This window comes from Gadus morhua, unplaced genomic scaffold (assembly GCF_902167405.1).
Source record: "Gadus morhua unplaced genomic scaffold, gadMor3.0, whole genome shotgun sequence".
Classification (NCBI taxonomy): Eukaryota; Metazoa; Chordata; class Actinopteri; order Gadiformes; family Gadidae; genus Gadus; species Gadus morhua.
The window spans coordinates 132,026-148,101 of NW_021964147.1; positions in this window are offsets into that span (position 1 = coordinate 132,026).

Sequence of the window (16,076 nt, forward strand, 5' to 3'; positions counted from 1 at the left end):
AGTTGCCGTTAGTTCTAACCGGGCTTAATCAACTAAGCGCCGCTTTCGTTAGCGACTTTGATGGAATACCCCCCGGGTTGCTTTGTAACCGGCAGGTTGCTATAGTTCGATCCTTAAAATCACAAGTATACGCTGACGCCTACATATTATGGCATATATTTTCCTACATTTCTCCATATGTTGCAATCATAACATTTGTCCTATAATTTAGTAGCTTTTATTTTAAATGTGAAATAATCATGACACTTTTATCTGCAGCGCCTTTACTCGATGCTCGGAATCGGATTCTAGTATCTCGCTGCATCATTCTCCAGTGCTTTTTTCTTTTTAATTCTTGAAAATGAATTGAAAAGAGACCTCCAACTTTCTCCTTCCTCTTATTGCTGTCCATCACTTTCAACACGATTTCGAACACAGCTGATGTGTGCGAAATCGTTCCCTATCACGGATATAGTGCACTATATATGGTGCTCACCATCGTGTAGTGGTGTTCGAATTCTCAGTGGTTAATTTCATTCACTGGACAATAAAATATCCACTACATACTGTGGCGACTACGGGGTGCAGGCACTCATTCAGTTGCGCAAGGCATTCTGGGGGATTAATTTATCCTGGGGGTTTGGACCCTTTCGGGGACAGTGTGGTTGCTGGGTTGAGTGGGGTTAATGGGTTGGGGTAGTTAATTAGTTGTGTGTTGTTGAGTGTTGACATGTTGTGTGTATCGTTGCCGCCACCGTCACCGAGAGTGACGTCTTCGTTTATTGTGTGCGCTGTTTTCCATGTTTGATGTTTCTCGTAAATTACGGCAGCTCGTAGTCGTGTGGTGTATGGGGTACGGACAGGGGCGATTTTAGGTTCTGACTTTTGGGGGGGCTCAACCCCAGGAAGCCACAGGGGTATGTGAAGTATATAACAATTCCTGTCCAAGATACTTTTTTCCCACAACCTTTATTTTCTTAGTTACTATGCTGTTGTATGTCTAAGCCAATAGCTGGCAGTGTCAGCTAAATAATGCAGTTCTGAACCACTGAAGTGGTGAAAGGAAAAAAGACTGTGGATGAAGGAATAATCAATGGATGTGAACCGTAATAACCAGTTTGAGGTATATTACATTTCCTTTCTGTAAGTTTCACTCAAAAATGACTATATTTTCCTGAATATGTTACTGAAACACATTGGTATAACATGTACTAGAATATTAATATGAGAAACATACCACTATTTTGGGAGCACTAAATTATGTCGCCTCACTTTCATGGAACCATACAATTTTATAAATTGTATCAACATACAGTTTTATAAAACTTGTGATGCAAAATAATCCACAAATACAACATGTACTAGCCGAATACAATGAGAAACAGACCACTATTTCGGGAGCACTAAACTATGTTGTCTCAATTTCAGGGACCCATACATTTTTATAAAACTTATGATGCCAAAGAATCTTGTTGTTCTGATGTCAAGCGGAGATAACATCTGGAACAACTTAAAACTATTTCCAAGTTCAGTTTATTAATTCAATTTGTAACATTTAAACAAGACTGCTAAGTCTGTGTGAATCTCAAAACAGAGAAACAAGAGCATATGATTCACTGGGGTTTGCATTTAATTAAAAATATTTTTAAACAGTAAACATTGGTCACTTGTCAGCTTCATCAGCTTATTCCTTTTCAAAATGATACATGTTCATCTTTCAAGCATGAATAAAGACACCAAGTCCCTCTGTCATGACTTTGTAAGATCAAAAATCTTGTAAAACTTCTGACCCTTGGTATTATGTTTCTGTAAAATAAAATAAAATGAGTAACTTATTTAAATAAATAAATGATTAAGACACTAATTCCCCTCTGCCGCTCACGCCCCCCTGACACCTTTTATCAGCTGAGGGCGTTTTCATGAGTCTCATAGTATTAGAACATGTTGTACGTGTTGATTAGCTCACGTTGTTATGGCAATGAACATGCCCTCAGCTGATAAAATAATGCCAGCGTTTTTTTTCAACAGAAAATTAGCACCATGTCAACTTTTTCTGCTCCTTGCACCTTATCATGCTTATCATGCTACGCAGCATTACAAGCCTCTGCCAACTAAACCATGAAGCAATTCAAGAAGAGGCATAGATAGAATCGCCTTGTGGTCAACTGTCATTTAATAGTCATCTGACAGATTAAAGGCACCCAGTGCAACTTTTGAGGCTTAAAAATAAACATTCAATTTCTAGTCTTTTTTACATGTAGTAAGTTTCAATAACTCCATACCATTACATACTGTGGAAATCGTGATTTGATAAAAGAAGCGATTTCTCACGTTGACAACGCAACGGTGTGTCATTTATTGTTGCTCACAAAACCGGAATAAACAAACCGCGCCGTTGTCATCACAACCAAAACAGGTCCGCTTCCTTAAAGAGACAGCGTCCCTTATATTGGAACACAATAACATGTCGTGCAGAACGCACGACTGATGATAAGCATAACAAGGATAATAAGGGAATATATATCAAGGGAAATAAATGTAACACACAGTATGGGGAATTGTGTCCATAATTTCCACTACATACGTCCCCCAAGAATTCACCATAACAAAAACAATCCAAAGTCAGCGAGGAGGAGGGCGAACAATTCGGCCACAACGACTCCTCTGCACTTGGGCGTGGGTCGAGGCCCCTGCGCACGGCGGCGGCGCCCCCGAGGCATTGGAGCGGGAGGGAGAATGGCGGTGTGAGGAAAACCTAGGCTCCACCCTCAGGGGAGCCTTGGGCCGCACCGGAGGGCGCCCACGCTTTGGAGGCTGGGCAAGCCCAACAGGCTTGTCCACATCCAGATGAGCTGGCTTAAGGCGGTCCACAGAAATGCGCTCTGCCCTACCGCCAATGTCCACCACAAAGTGCTTTACCCCCGTCTCCAAAACACGGAACGGGCCGTCGTAAGGAGGCTGCAGCGGCCCCCGGTGTGCGTCATGACGGATGAAGACGTACTCCGCTGACGAAAGACGTGGGGGCGTGTAGGATTGTGGGAGGCTGTGGCGTGAAGTAGGCACAGGCGCGAAAAGCCTAGCCCTATCCTGAAGCACTGTCCGCTGATGGGCTGAGGACCAGGGAATTGTAGAGTCAGGAACTGTGAGCCCCGGTCCGAAGACAAGTCAGATGGGGTGCCAAACCGGGCAACCCAGGTACCGATGAACGCCCGTGCCATCTCAGCAGTCGTCCCTGATGTCAATGGGACAGCCTCCGGCCATCGAGTGGTCCTATCCACCATGGTGAGGAGGTAAGTGAAACCCAGGGAGGAAGGAAGAGGACCCATGAGATCCACGTTGACGTGGTCGAATCTTCGCTCCGGCACCGGGAAATGCGCCAGCGGAGCCTTGGTGTGGCGGTGAATTTTTGATCGCTGACACTCCACACAAGAGTCTGCCCAGTCACGCACATCCTTCTTGAGGCCATGCCAGACAAACTTGGCCGCCACCAACCTCTGAGATGGTTTCCTACCCGGGTGGGAAAGGCTGTGCACAGCGTCAAAAACACGTCGTCTCCATGCCGAGGGAACGACGGGCTGTGGCTGTCCAGTGGAGACGTCACAAAGCAGCATGGTGCCGCCATTGCCAAAAGCGATCTCCGACAACTGCAGTCCAGTGGCAGCAGTCTTGAGTGCCTGTACATCCAGGTCCGTGGCCTGATCGGCTGCCATGTGGGCGTAGTCAAGCCCCAGGTGGACGGCCCCCACAACGGTGCGAGAGAGGCAGTCTGCGACAAGGTTGGCTTTGCCTGCAACGTGTTGAACGTCTGTGGTGAACTCTGAGATGTAAGAGAGTTGTCGCTGTTGGCGGGCAGACCACGGCTCAGACACCTTAGCCATGGCGAACGTTAGGGGTTTGTGGTCGACAAAAGCTGTAAACTGTCGACCCTCTAGCAGTGAACGGAAATGTCGGATGGCAAGGTGAAGTGCAAGCAGCTCCCGGTCAAACGTGCTGTACTTGCGTTCAGGCGGGCGTAGCTGGCGGCTAAAGAAAGCAAGCGGTTGCCAGGCACCATCCACCCACTGCTCGTGCACGCCGCCCACTGCATAGTCCGAAGCGTCTGTTGTGATGGCAATGGGCGCATCAGGTGATGGGTGTGCCAGCATCGTCGCTTTGGCCAACGCGGCCTTTGCATCCATGAACGCTTTGTCTCTCTCCGAGGACCAATCCACCAGATGTTTTGGTATTTTCCCCCTCAAGGCCTCATGCAGGGGGCACATGATTGCAGCAGCTCTGGGAATGAAGCGGTGGTAAAAGTTCACCATTCCCAGGAACTCCTGCAGGGACCTCACTGTGACGGGCCGTGGGAAGTTCGAGATCGCGTCAACCTTAGATGGGAGTGGCACGGCCCCGCCCTTGGTGACTCGATGTCCCAGGAAGTCGATGGTGGTCAACCCAAACTGGCACTTAGCTGGGTTGATGATAAGTCCGTGCTGGCTGAGACGCTCGAAGAGGATCCGCAGGTGGGCCAGGTGTTCGGTTTTGGAGGTACTGGCCACGAGGATGTCGTCCAGGTACACAAACAGGAAAGGCAGATCACGTAGTACAGAGTCCATGAGGCGCTGGAATGACTGGGCGGCGTTTTTCAGGCCGAAAGGCATCCTCAAGAACTCAAACAGTCCAAAAGGGGTGATCACTGCTGTTTTGGGCACATCGAGCTGTTGGACAGGAACCTGGTGGTATCCACGGACGAGGTCCACCTTCGAAAAAAGAACTTTGCCAGCCAGGTGTGCTGAAAAATCCTGGATATGAGGCACTGGATAGCGATCTGGCGTTGTAGCGTCGTTAAGCCTGCGGTAATCGCCGCAGGGGCGCCACCCGCCGGCGGGCTTTGGAACCATGTGGAGAGGCGAAGCCCACGGGCTGCTGGAGCGGCGGATGATGCCAAGGCGTTCCATGCTGTCAAACTCAGCCCTGGCAATGGCCAGCTTGGCTGGGTCTAGTCGTCGTGCCTGGGCGTAGACAGGCGGGCCATTGGTGGCGATGTGGTGCTCCACTCCATGCTTGGCCGTAGATGAAGAAAAGGTGGGCTGTGTGAGCACTGGAAACTCTGCGAGCAGGCGATGAAACTCGTCGGCCTGCGAGAGCACGCTAGACAGTCTGATGGAGTCCAAACCACTGAGAGCGCAGGTGTATGAAGAAAACGTGGTGGCGTCAATCAAACGACGGTTTTTGACATCCACCAGCAGCCCATAAGCGCATAGAAAGTCCGCACCCAGGAGGGGGACAGCCACTTTGGCTGTGATAAAGTCCCAGCTAAACCGCTGACCGCCAAAACATAGTGCAACGTGTCGAGTGCCATAAGTGCGTATGGGGCTACCATTAGCAGCCTCCAGGGGGGGGCCAAATCCATCCGCCAGGATGTCCAGTGGTAATGCAGGCAGAATGCTCCTCTGTGCGCCGGTGTCACACAGGAAACGGCGCCCGGAGATGGTGTCCTGGATGAACAGCAGCCTGCCAGTGCGGCCGACACTCAAAGCCACTACTGAGCGCCGGCCCTGGCGTTTCCCGTCCCCCTGAAGCTGCAAGGTGGTAGGCATTTCTTGGCCCTGGAGCCGAATTTAGCGTGGTAAAAACACAGGCTTGTGTCAGAACGTTGCCGGTGCGAAACTGTAGCCACTGCAGTGAGCGCTGAGTCACCAGGGAGCAGGGGGGGCGGTGTGATGGACTTGGGCCGAGTTGGTTGCAATGGCGTACGCAGGATGGAGCGCAGCAGCAGTCATGCCAGGGTGTTGAACAGCCAGAAAAAACCTGTCAGCCTCCTCTGCCAGCGCGCGGCAATCAGTGATGGCAGTGTTGGCCAAAGCAGCCCGTACCTGAGACGGGAGTTGACGCAGGAAGAGCTGGACGAAGAGGAAATCAGGCCTGTGCTCTCCAAGCAGATCCAACATCCTGTCCATAAGTTCAGACGGTTTGCTGTCGCCCAAGCCTTGCAGAGAAAATAGCCGGCTAGCCCTCTCAGCATCAGAAAGTTCAAAAGTCTTCAGCAGGTGAGCCTTGAGTGCTGTATACTTATTCTCTGCAGGGGGATGTTTCAGGAGACTAACCACTCTTGTTGCTGTTGAACTGCCGAGGGCCGACACTACATAGTAGTATTTGGTGGTGTCCGCGGTAATTTCACGCAACGCGAACTGTGCCTCAGTCTGCGCGAACCAAGCAGAAGCCGACGACTCCCAGAACTCCGGGAGTTTCAATGAAACAGCATTCGTCGACATAGTTGTTCGGTGTGTCACTGGAATGCGTCCAGCAGACAAACGTCGGGGTCACCAGTGTGGAAATCGTGATTTGATAAAAGAAGCGATTTCTCACGTTGACAACGCAACGGCGTGTCATTTATTGTTGCTCACAAAACCGGAATAAACAAACCGCGCCGTTGTCATCACAACCAAAACAGGTCCGCTTCCTTAAAGAGACAGCGTCCCTTATATTGGAACACAATAACATGTCGTGCAGAACGCACGACTGATGATAAGCATAACAAGGATAATAAGGGAATATATATCAAGGGAAATAAATGTAACACACAGTATGGGGAATTGTGTCCATAATGTCCACTACAATACCGACATTCAAGCAGCAAAGATGAGACGTCGTTGTGTGGTGAGAACTGATAGAAAATCGATAACAACAATGCCGCCATTTTCTTTATTTTTTGTAACCTACAATAAATAAAGCAGGCTTCCAGTCAATGGAAAAATGGCTTCTCCCCACCGGCGATTGTTGTTGTTTACGATTTTCTATCAGTTCTCACCACACAGCGACGTCTCATCTTTGCTCCTTGAATGTCGATATGTAATGGTATGGAGTTATTGAAACTTACTACGTGTAAAAAAGACTAGAAATTGAATGTTTATTTTTCATTGAATGTTTACATAAAGTTGCACTGGGTGCCTTTAAGACATCTATTAAAATTGTTATTATTATTATTATTATTACCTGGTCATGTTATAATACAGCTGGAAATCGTGGATGTTCTGATAAAGACTAAAGCCTCTTTGACAGACATAACAGCAAAAACGATGTTAGGTGCGTGCGCTCATGGTGCCTTTTTGATTTTGTCAAACAGGAGACGCCCACCCACCAATCAGAGGTTAGAGATTCCTGCAGGAAGGTTGCGCTCGATTTCACTAGCCCATTTGAGCCTGTTCATTAGTGTACAGCATCCATCCTCTCATTGCTTGTGTAAAAAAAACCCGGTCGAATATTAGATTTGAAGACGAAACGATAGGGTGGGCTAAGGCAAGTTTTAGCCCACCCAAAAAAGGTCTAGCTTCGCCACTGGGCACGGAACTGCATTATTGGTTGAACCTGGGCTCCTATCTCATCCTTCCCGTGCTGCTCACCACAATACGATGTTCCATACACGTTAATCCCATATACCACAATACAATGCCGTCGTGTTTTTCCGGAGGAGAAGAAGCCGAAATTTACAGTTTCTTACCGTATAATTACCGCTAATAATGGTGTCATGCACAGAAGCTGTGCGAGAAGGGGAAAGGGGAGGGGGCGTGGGGGACAGTTGAGACCTCTGGGTCTCCCAAATGGAATGAACAAGGGGGGGGAATGGGGGATACACTGTTAGCGCGGATTTAAATCCTTATTGAAGCCTGCAGGGTTATGCGATAAGGAACGTGAGTAGCCTACGGTAAAGGGCAACTTTGCCTAGTGTGAGTGCGCCCCTATCGCCGCCCAACATCATCCAAAATGTGATGTAAACAGACCAAAAATAGTCGGAAAAGCCTACAGAAACTATTAGTTAATGGGACAATCACATTATTAAAAATGGAAGAAAATTTTAGGAGGATGCTTTTGCAAGTAATTCGCCGCCCCACGGCACGCGGCTGGTATAGAGCAATACTCTAATTGATGCAATTGAGAAATACAAGTTTCTCACCTATATTGTTATAATACAACATGACTGTTTGTAGAAAAAACAAAAACATTTACTGTAATATCTAATTTTTTTTCGAGGGGGGGTGCTCGGAGGGGATCTCGTCCGGGGTGTAATTTAATGAAGAACCGCCACTATATAGTTCACTATATCATACACACTATATAGAGAATAATGAGTGAGTGAATAGGGAACGATTTCGAACACAGCTTATCTCTTATGATGTTCCAAGGAGCCAGAAAGTTTGTTGAAATCTATAATATATAATATAGTAGGCCTACCTATATTATAATATACAATGACGAGGATATCATTTTTAACATAGACAGTGTTTATATTAGGCCTACCTTACTTTAATTGAGAGCGTCGAAACATTTCAAGTAGGCTACCTGTCGAAACCATGGACCATTTAAGGGGTCACACTATCGGTTCAACTGATCCTGGAGAAACGCCATAATGTCCAGCAGATCATGATGGGCGTTCCGTCTGAACGAACCACAGTCCTGAGGTTCCTGAGCAAAGTTGACAAACCAATACCACCAATTACTGATGGACGTTAGTATCTCCCAACGACTCAAACATAAACCAGAATTAACTGGATTCAACTCAACAGGCGGGACTTGTTTTATTCTAGGAATTCGAGTTCTCAAGTGAATGACGGCCTCTCTTTTTGAGATTTCTCATCATTTCTGACTTCAGGCTTTGCATGAACATTTCTCAGAATTCTAACATACTAATGTCGTTTAATTAAAAAAAACAGGAGCAGACTTTTTACATGAAAATTTCTCAGAATTCGGAGATAATAAACTCTTTAATTCATAATAACAGAGCATCATCTTTTCTAGCATTACACGTTTTTCCGAATTTGGTCATAATCATGTAGCTAATTCAGAAAAACAAGAGGCAGGCAGGCAGGCAGGCAGGCAGGCAGGCAGGCAGGCAGGCAGGCATGCAGGCAGGCAGGCAGGCAGGCAGGCGGCACTTTTATTTATCCCCAAGGGGAAATTCAATGTCCCAGTAGCTTTAAAGACATCACACATAACATACACATACAACAAACAGGAGTATAAAAAAAGAGATGAATACTATTGACAATAGAAGATAGTAAATAAAAAGTCCACATGGAACATTAAGGGCTGTATAAGCTTCCAGTGACAGGGCTGACCCTGTGATTCAGTATGTATGGTATACGGTGCTCTATGTGTGTCAAGATGGAAGTGCAAATAGGAACGCAGTGCAAGGATAAAGTCAAGAGACCAGCATTAAATAGGCCTATGGACAACATAAGAGAACTATGTAGACATAGTAATATAAAAACTAGGCAAAATATGGTATTGGTAGGTATAGGCCTATTGTTTGGTTGAACATGATTGTATACGATTGGCCACATCGGCTGTCATATCATCATTGCCATGCGGTTTTCACACCTGGCGTCGATCAAACAGACTGTTTGATCAGAATGTAGGCTATTCATTCACAATTAAAATTACCCGACCTATAAAATATATTGTTTTACTTGCAGTAAGTATTCAGAAGTCCCTGATTCTCAATGCCGAGGCAGAGGGCTGTTCTTTTTAACGGAAGGTTGGGTCATCATGTAGAGCAGACACACAAAACGTGAAAGCACCCCGATGCACTGGGATCTACACTAAACGCAGGAGTATTTAATTTGCAGACTCTGAATACGTTCCTGTTGTGGCCGCTAGAGGGCAGTGTGTCTATCGGCCTGTCCAATTGCTGGGCTATTATACATCATGGGCTGTTTGTTGTGCCATAGACTCTAAAACACCTTCATAGAGGGGAGTTTATGTGAGTGCATTTCTTCGTGGCTTTCTGATCTGTATGGTACACCATGAAGTACTTTCACTCATTGAGTCGTGTTTCCACTGCAAAACATGAAAGCTACACTTTCACGGCTGGAGCCCACTTAAACAGGGCTACAGCCCTGTATATCACACGATATATATATTACAGCACTGGATATCAGCCGTCATTATCTGTCTGTAGATATTTTGATAACGAGTGATTCCTGTCTGTTACATCCCCGCGGTGGCAATGCGGGAGACAATAACACAACAACCAAAACATTGAAGGGTCCTTAGGAGAAGTGTCAAGTACAGGGGTTTATTCCAAAGGTTTAAATCATAATCAACGTAACAAGGTTACCAAAATATGAGGGAGAGACCGGAAGAATAGTGGCCGGGCCAAAACAAAGAAATAAGTAGAACAAAACAAGGCCTGGCCCTCTTCTACCTCTCAGAAACGAACGCAACAAAAAGGCCTATCTGGCTTATCTAAAAATACTATTTACAAAACAATCGGATGGCACGACCAAACTAACTAGTGTTTCTAACAGTGGTTGAATTCTGCATGTATGTACAGGGTGCCCCAACTTAAAGCTAGGGTGGGTAATTTCTTTACTCTAATATTTGGCAAAAATGTCATAATAGCCAGCCATGTAGGTGAAGTGCTCTGAGAATATCTGCTCATCACTTTGTTCTCCCCTGCCTCTGTGTGCCGCCCCCAAAAATTGCCACCGCTCATGTACACTTTGACCAATCAGAGCGAGGCTCAGATTCTCCGTTCTTATTGGCTGTGGGACCGTCCGTCGCCCTTGGCAACGACGTTGGTGCGCCCCTGCGTGAGCGTTCACGAGCCTAGCAGTCTGACAGTTTTGCTCTACTACGGCGGACAACAAATGAATAGCAATGTCTTCATCAACGGCCCCTAAATTTCCCATTCCCCGGATACTTACAACAAACACTGCGGTAAGACAGCGAAAAAAAGAGGAAAGACACTTGTTGAAAGGACAACTGCTAAAAGGGAGGCGGAGAGAGCTCGAAATAAAACCAGAGTAAACATTAAAACCTGAGATGAATACATTTCTTATAGACAGGTAAGGAATAGTGTTATCTCTCCATGGTATATTGTGATGAATATGTAAAGTGTCGGCTGGTATGGTTTTTTACTAGGCAAAGCCACGATAACCGTTACATTACGGTTCTGTAATGTAACCGTTTCAATACAGTTCTGTAGGATGTCTTGCATCGGCCCATGGTTCTTTTCCCGGTCCGTTTTACATGTTAGTTATGGTCACACTAACTGGGCGTTCACACCAAACGCGACATTTGTCGCCCGTTCGCGTTGTCGCCGAAGTTTTGTCGCGCCACAAATCATAATCTGTCGTCGCTGTGCAAGTTTTGTCGAATTTGTCGCGTCATAACACGATAACCACCATTGCATGTCTTTACCTTTTGTGGAAGAGGGAGAGACGTTGGAGGACCCGACGCAGTCTATTCATAATATTGTACGGAAGAGGCAGTGAATGAAGTATTGATTAGACGGAGATTTATTAGATGGGCCTACCTAATAGACCGTTGGAACACACAAGACCGGAAACCATAGCAACGCCGGTAAACAAACCCCGAGAAGCCCAATCCCTATGAGAGCTCCCCGCGCTACGGCCATCCGGAGGCGCACAGAGCTGTTGGCCGTGATATTATATATAAAATTATATTATATTATATTATATATAGAGCTCCAGGAGGACGTCCGCTGACCCTACATATCCCACGTCCTGTGCTGTTAGGACCTGGGACATAATCATAACCAGCTTATGCTAACGAATTACAGTTGCAATTAGTTTGCTATCTTGCTTGGCTGATACAGCTACCTTTCTTAGGCCTACCAGCGCAATTACATTGATTTTAAGATAACATACATGGTATGTCTGTGAGTAAGATGTTGATGCTATATATGTACTTATGTAGTTATCAGCATTAACGTTTAATTACCTAGGAATCGGACATGGTGTTTCGTCTTCCTATCAATGTAACAGAATTCACATGAACGTGCATTAACTGACTTTCGGAGGGAGGAGCTACAGCAGGGAGAGCGTGGCAGGGAGGGACCAGAGAGAACGCAACGGCTGTTTTCTCCCAAATCGCCCACTCTAGCTTTAACTTGTCCTCCGTCTTCCCTCACATACCTTGCACAAAATATTCTGGAAGGCCCAGCAAAACAAGGAAGGCCCAGTGACGGCCGACCGGCATGGTTTTATGCCAATTTCCTGGTCCAAGGCAACCAATCAGCAGCAGGATGAGACTGCACAGTTGAGCTCCAATTAAGTCGTCAGGATCCTATAGAAAAAAAAGAGTAAACAGGAGAGGGAGAGAAAGAAGACCAGGAGGGAAGAACGCCTAACAGGCACTTTTCCGCTGTCGGCACGTAACAGTGTCCCTAATCTTCCAGACACAGCATCTGCCTATGAGAACTCCTGCGGGGACTAGCGACAGCATACCGTCTCGATCTCTGAATCCATTTCCCTGTAATTCCGTACACAAGTGATGTACTTGAGCAGATACCTAAATGTACGATTGCTGCGCAAATTGTTCATGCTATCGTTATGTATTATCTTGGCCAGCACTCATACACTGATCGTTCTGTTCAACAACCAAAGATAAAACCATTCTAATCTAGGATATAACATCTCCCCGTCAACTATAAAAAAGGATGGGTTTATTGTAACACATACACCCTTTCAAAATGTATAACCTTGTCTACTCTTTATGAACATCTACATCGGACATGACTCCAAGCATTCGCCGGCTTCTTTGAAGACAAATGCATATGGCAAGCGTAGAAGTGGATGGGGAAGGGTCGTCAATGAGTTGTTACGACAGTGTTGTAAAATATCTCCTCCGAAGCTGTAGGGGGAGCTCAGTGCGAGCGCAAACCAAGGAAACAGCGAAGAAGTGGCCAAAGTTGCATAGTTCCCCTTTAAGGGTGGATGTCCATGACCATAGATGAGGATCTACCGGTTGATCTTCGTTCCTCACCTATGGTCAAGAAGGGTGGGTGAGGACCAAAAGGACGAGATGGTGGGTGCAAGCGGCCCAGGTGGGTTTTCTCAGGAGGGTGGCTCTCCCTCAGGGATGGGGTGAGAAGCTCAGCCATCCCTGAGGAACTCGGAGTAGAGCCGCTGCTGCTCTGCCTAGAAAGGAGTCAGTGGAGGGGGTTCATCTGGTAGGATGCCCACTGGGCGCCTCCCTTGGGGGGGTGTTCCATAACGACCAGTGGGGAGGAGACCTCGGGGAGGACCCAGGACTAGGGGGAGAGATTATATCTCAACACTGGCCTGGGAACGCCTCAGGATCCCCCCGTCAGAGCTGGTCAATGTGGCCCGGGACAGGGAAGTCTGGGGCCCCCTGCTAGAGTTGCTGCCCCCGGATAAGCGGTTTTGAAGATGAGGATGAGGTTGGTTTCCAAGCTATAGTGTGATTAACAATACAGGAACATACAGTAATGTCAGAACAGCAGCAACTACATGAAAGCAGCCACTATCATTCAGTATAATAACCATGATACATGTTAGTTTAATGTAACCCTGATACATGTTAGCTTAATGCAATACTTGCCTTTTATTTTCTTCCTGTGAATAATGGCTATGATTATTAAAGCCATTACCAGTATGACTCCTGGTATTACTCCTGCCACTAGTCCTGCATGTGGACCTTGATCTCCACATTCAGAATCAGTTGAATCAGTTCCTGGTCTCATCAGTTTCAGTCCCTCAGATTCACATCTGAGATGAGATGGACCAGACAACAGGTTTAGTTTCAGGGTGTGTAGTGTACATCCTATCCTGGGGGGAGGATAGTAGATTGGTCCGCTCCTGTTCTATTTCATGTAGGCTAGGCCGTCTAGGCTTCGCCTTATGGGTTTGTCCCGTGCGCGTGCTCTCGCTCACTGAAAATTTCAACTATGCACCAATCAATGTGGGCACCGCCCACATTTCCCACGGTACCGTGTATATAAGGCGGCGCATACCGCCGCTCATCCTCCCTTTCCTTTCAGCAATTGTACTGATCAAACGAAAAAGCGTTTGTGAGCGAGGCGACGGCCCTCTTCAGGGCCACTGGAGAGCGCATCTATGAGCGCTAGGCCCTTTTCAGGGCCTCAGTGCACCTCCTGTCCCTTTTCTCTGGCTCCGGGTGACGGGCACCTGGCGTGTTTTAGGTGCCTCGGCGCTGAACACGCCGCGGCTGCCATGGTTACCCCCGCCTCCTGCGCTGCCTGCCGTTATATATTTAAGCAATAGATCACGCCAGGCTGTGGTATGTGCTCATTATACCACTGTTAAGGGGCGTTGTCCGGCCCGACGCGCAGCGGAGGGCCGGCGACCCCCTTCACAGTGGTATAATGAGCACATGCCACTGACTGAAGTGATCTATTGCTTTTATACAACGGTTACTATTGTGGCAAAACGAAAGTCATAGACACACTACATTTAAAAAGAAACCAAGAAAGTCAAAGTAGCCGTTTTATTAAAGACTACCAAAAAGTAGTCCCTCCTGGCTGCCTTCAAAATGCACGACGGTCGCTATGCAACACACTTTAGCGTCCCTCCGAGAGAACGGTTATAACGGTTTCCACTTCAAGGCGCGGAGTGATACTTTCACAAAATAATCGGGCGTCATAGCAGTTATGTATACGCTCATTATACAACAGTTAGGAACCAATCAGATCGCTGGATTTAGGCCCCCCGTTGTATAAATATATATAATGCATTTTGCCTAGGTGTAGCCTTCTAATATATCTAAATCCTATTAAATATTGGCAGTGTCGGGGTGGCTGAGAAATGTACTACTTACATTTTCTGCTTAAATATAGGCCCATCACATGTTGAATAATAGCTGTTAAATTAGGTAGAGCAGGCAAAACAGCACAATTGATTTGATTTCAAATTAAACATTAGTTTACCTGTTTGAACTATATTTTTGTACTTCATCTTCATTTGCTGCCAAGTCCTCTTGGGGCAACTCGGGTTGTTCCTGCGTAAATTGACACACACTGTGGCAACCCGGCCCCAAACCCTCAGGCCAGGCGGCCCAAGGGAGAGGTGGTGGAGGGCGTATACCGCTGATATCCACCAGCCGGAGCCAAAGAGCATCCATTGCGTAACGCCAATCAACAGAATGGAGAACACCTGCGACGGAGGGTGAGGCACCCTTTAAAATGCTGTTTGTTTTCCCAGAGAGGCAAACCGGGAGACAGAGCGGACGAGAGTAACCCCAGGACCCGATACGGCCAAGCAGACTGCTGGATCTAACGGATTTTCCCGGCGGCGCACCCTAGGACGACGTGCGCCGACAAGGCACGCACCAGACAATTCCCTGGACGCCAGCGTGGCTCACGGAGTCACTTGTATGATTTTTGTTTTTCCTGCGTTGGGTACCGACCCCGCAGTTTACTTTTCTTATTAATGAATAAACGCCCCACCGGGCTTTGAACGCATCTTGGAGTGTGGTATTTCTGACGTGAGAGACATTCCTGGGGCCGGATCGCCGCAACACACACACACACACACACACACACACACACAATTTTTACATATTGAATAAGTGGAAGATATTAAACCTTATTTTATTTTACTCATATTTTTGCTCACGCATTGACTTGTTCAGCTATTTCCTGCCGAGCTCTATCTCGTGCTCTCGCAGCCGCGGCGGTATTGCTTTTTTTTTTTGTTAAAATGGGTAACTGCTCGACATACGCGTTCATCAGAATTTCCAATTCCGTGGGGGAAAAGTAAGTGGATCTACGCTTTTGGTCCATGTTTGATCATGTTATCAGAGATCCATTGATGATGGCTCTTCATAGTCAACAGCCACGCCCTCAACCCAGAGTGAACATACTCAGAGTTGATTAACCCAACGCTGATCACCTGTTCTGAAACCGAAAACCCAGAGTTGCTTTTCAACCCTGAACTCTGAGTCAACCGGCGCAGGATTAAACTCAGTATGTTAAACCAGCTACCTTAAGCAGCCCTCTGTAAATCCTGCTGGTGTTAGTTTCTCTCCCTTTTTCCTGCTCACCTGTTCCTCATTGTGTGTTAACTCAGCCTGTGTATATCCTGGGCTGTCAGTGCCACCTTGTTAGATTGATTTTACGTTTGGTCTTGGCTTACCTAGTCAGTTCAAAAGGCCCTGTAGTCTGCCTGCCTGGTTCCTGCCTGTCTGGTTCCTGCCTCTTTTTGGCCTTTGCCTGGGGTTCTGCCCTCTGCCTGCTCCCTGACTCTTCAGAAGGTGACCTGTCTTTTCTTCCTTTGTTTGGATTGTTTCCCTGTCTTAGTCTACAGCGGCCTTGGGCCCTTTTTGTGTTTTTG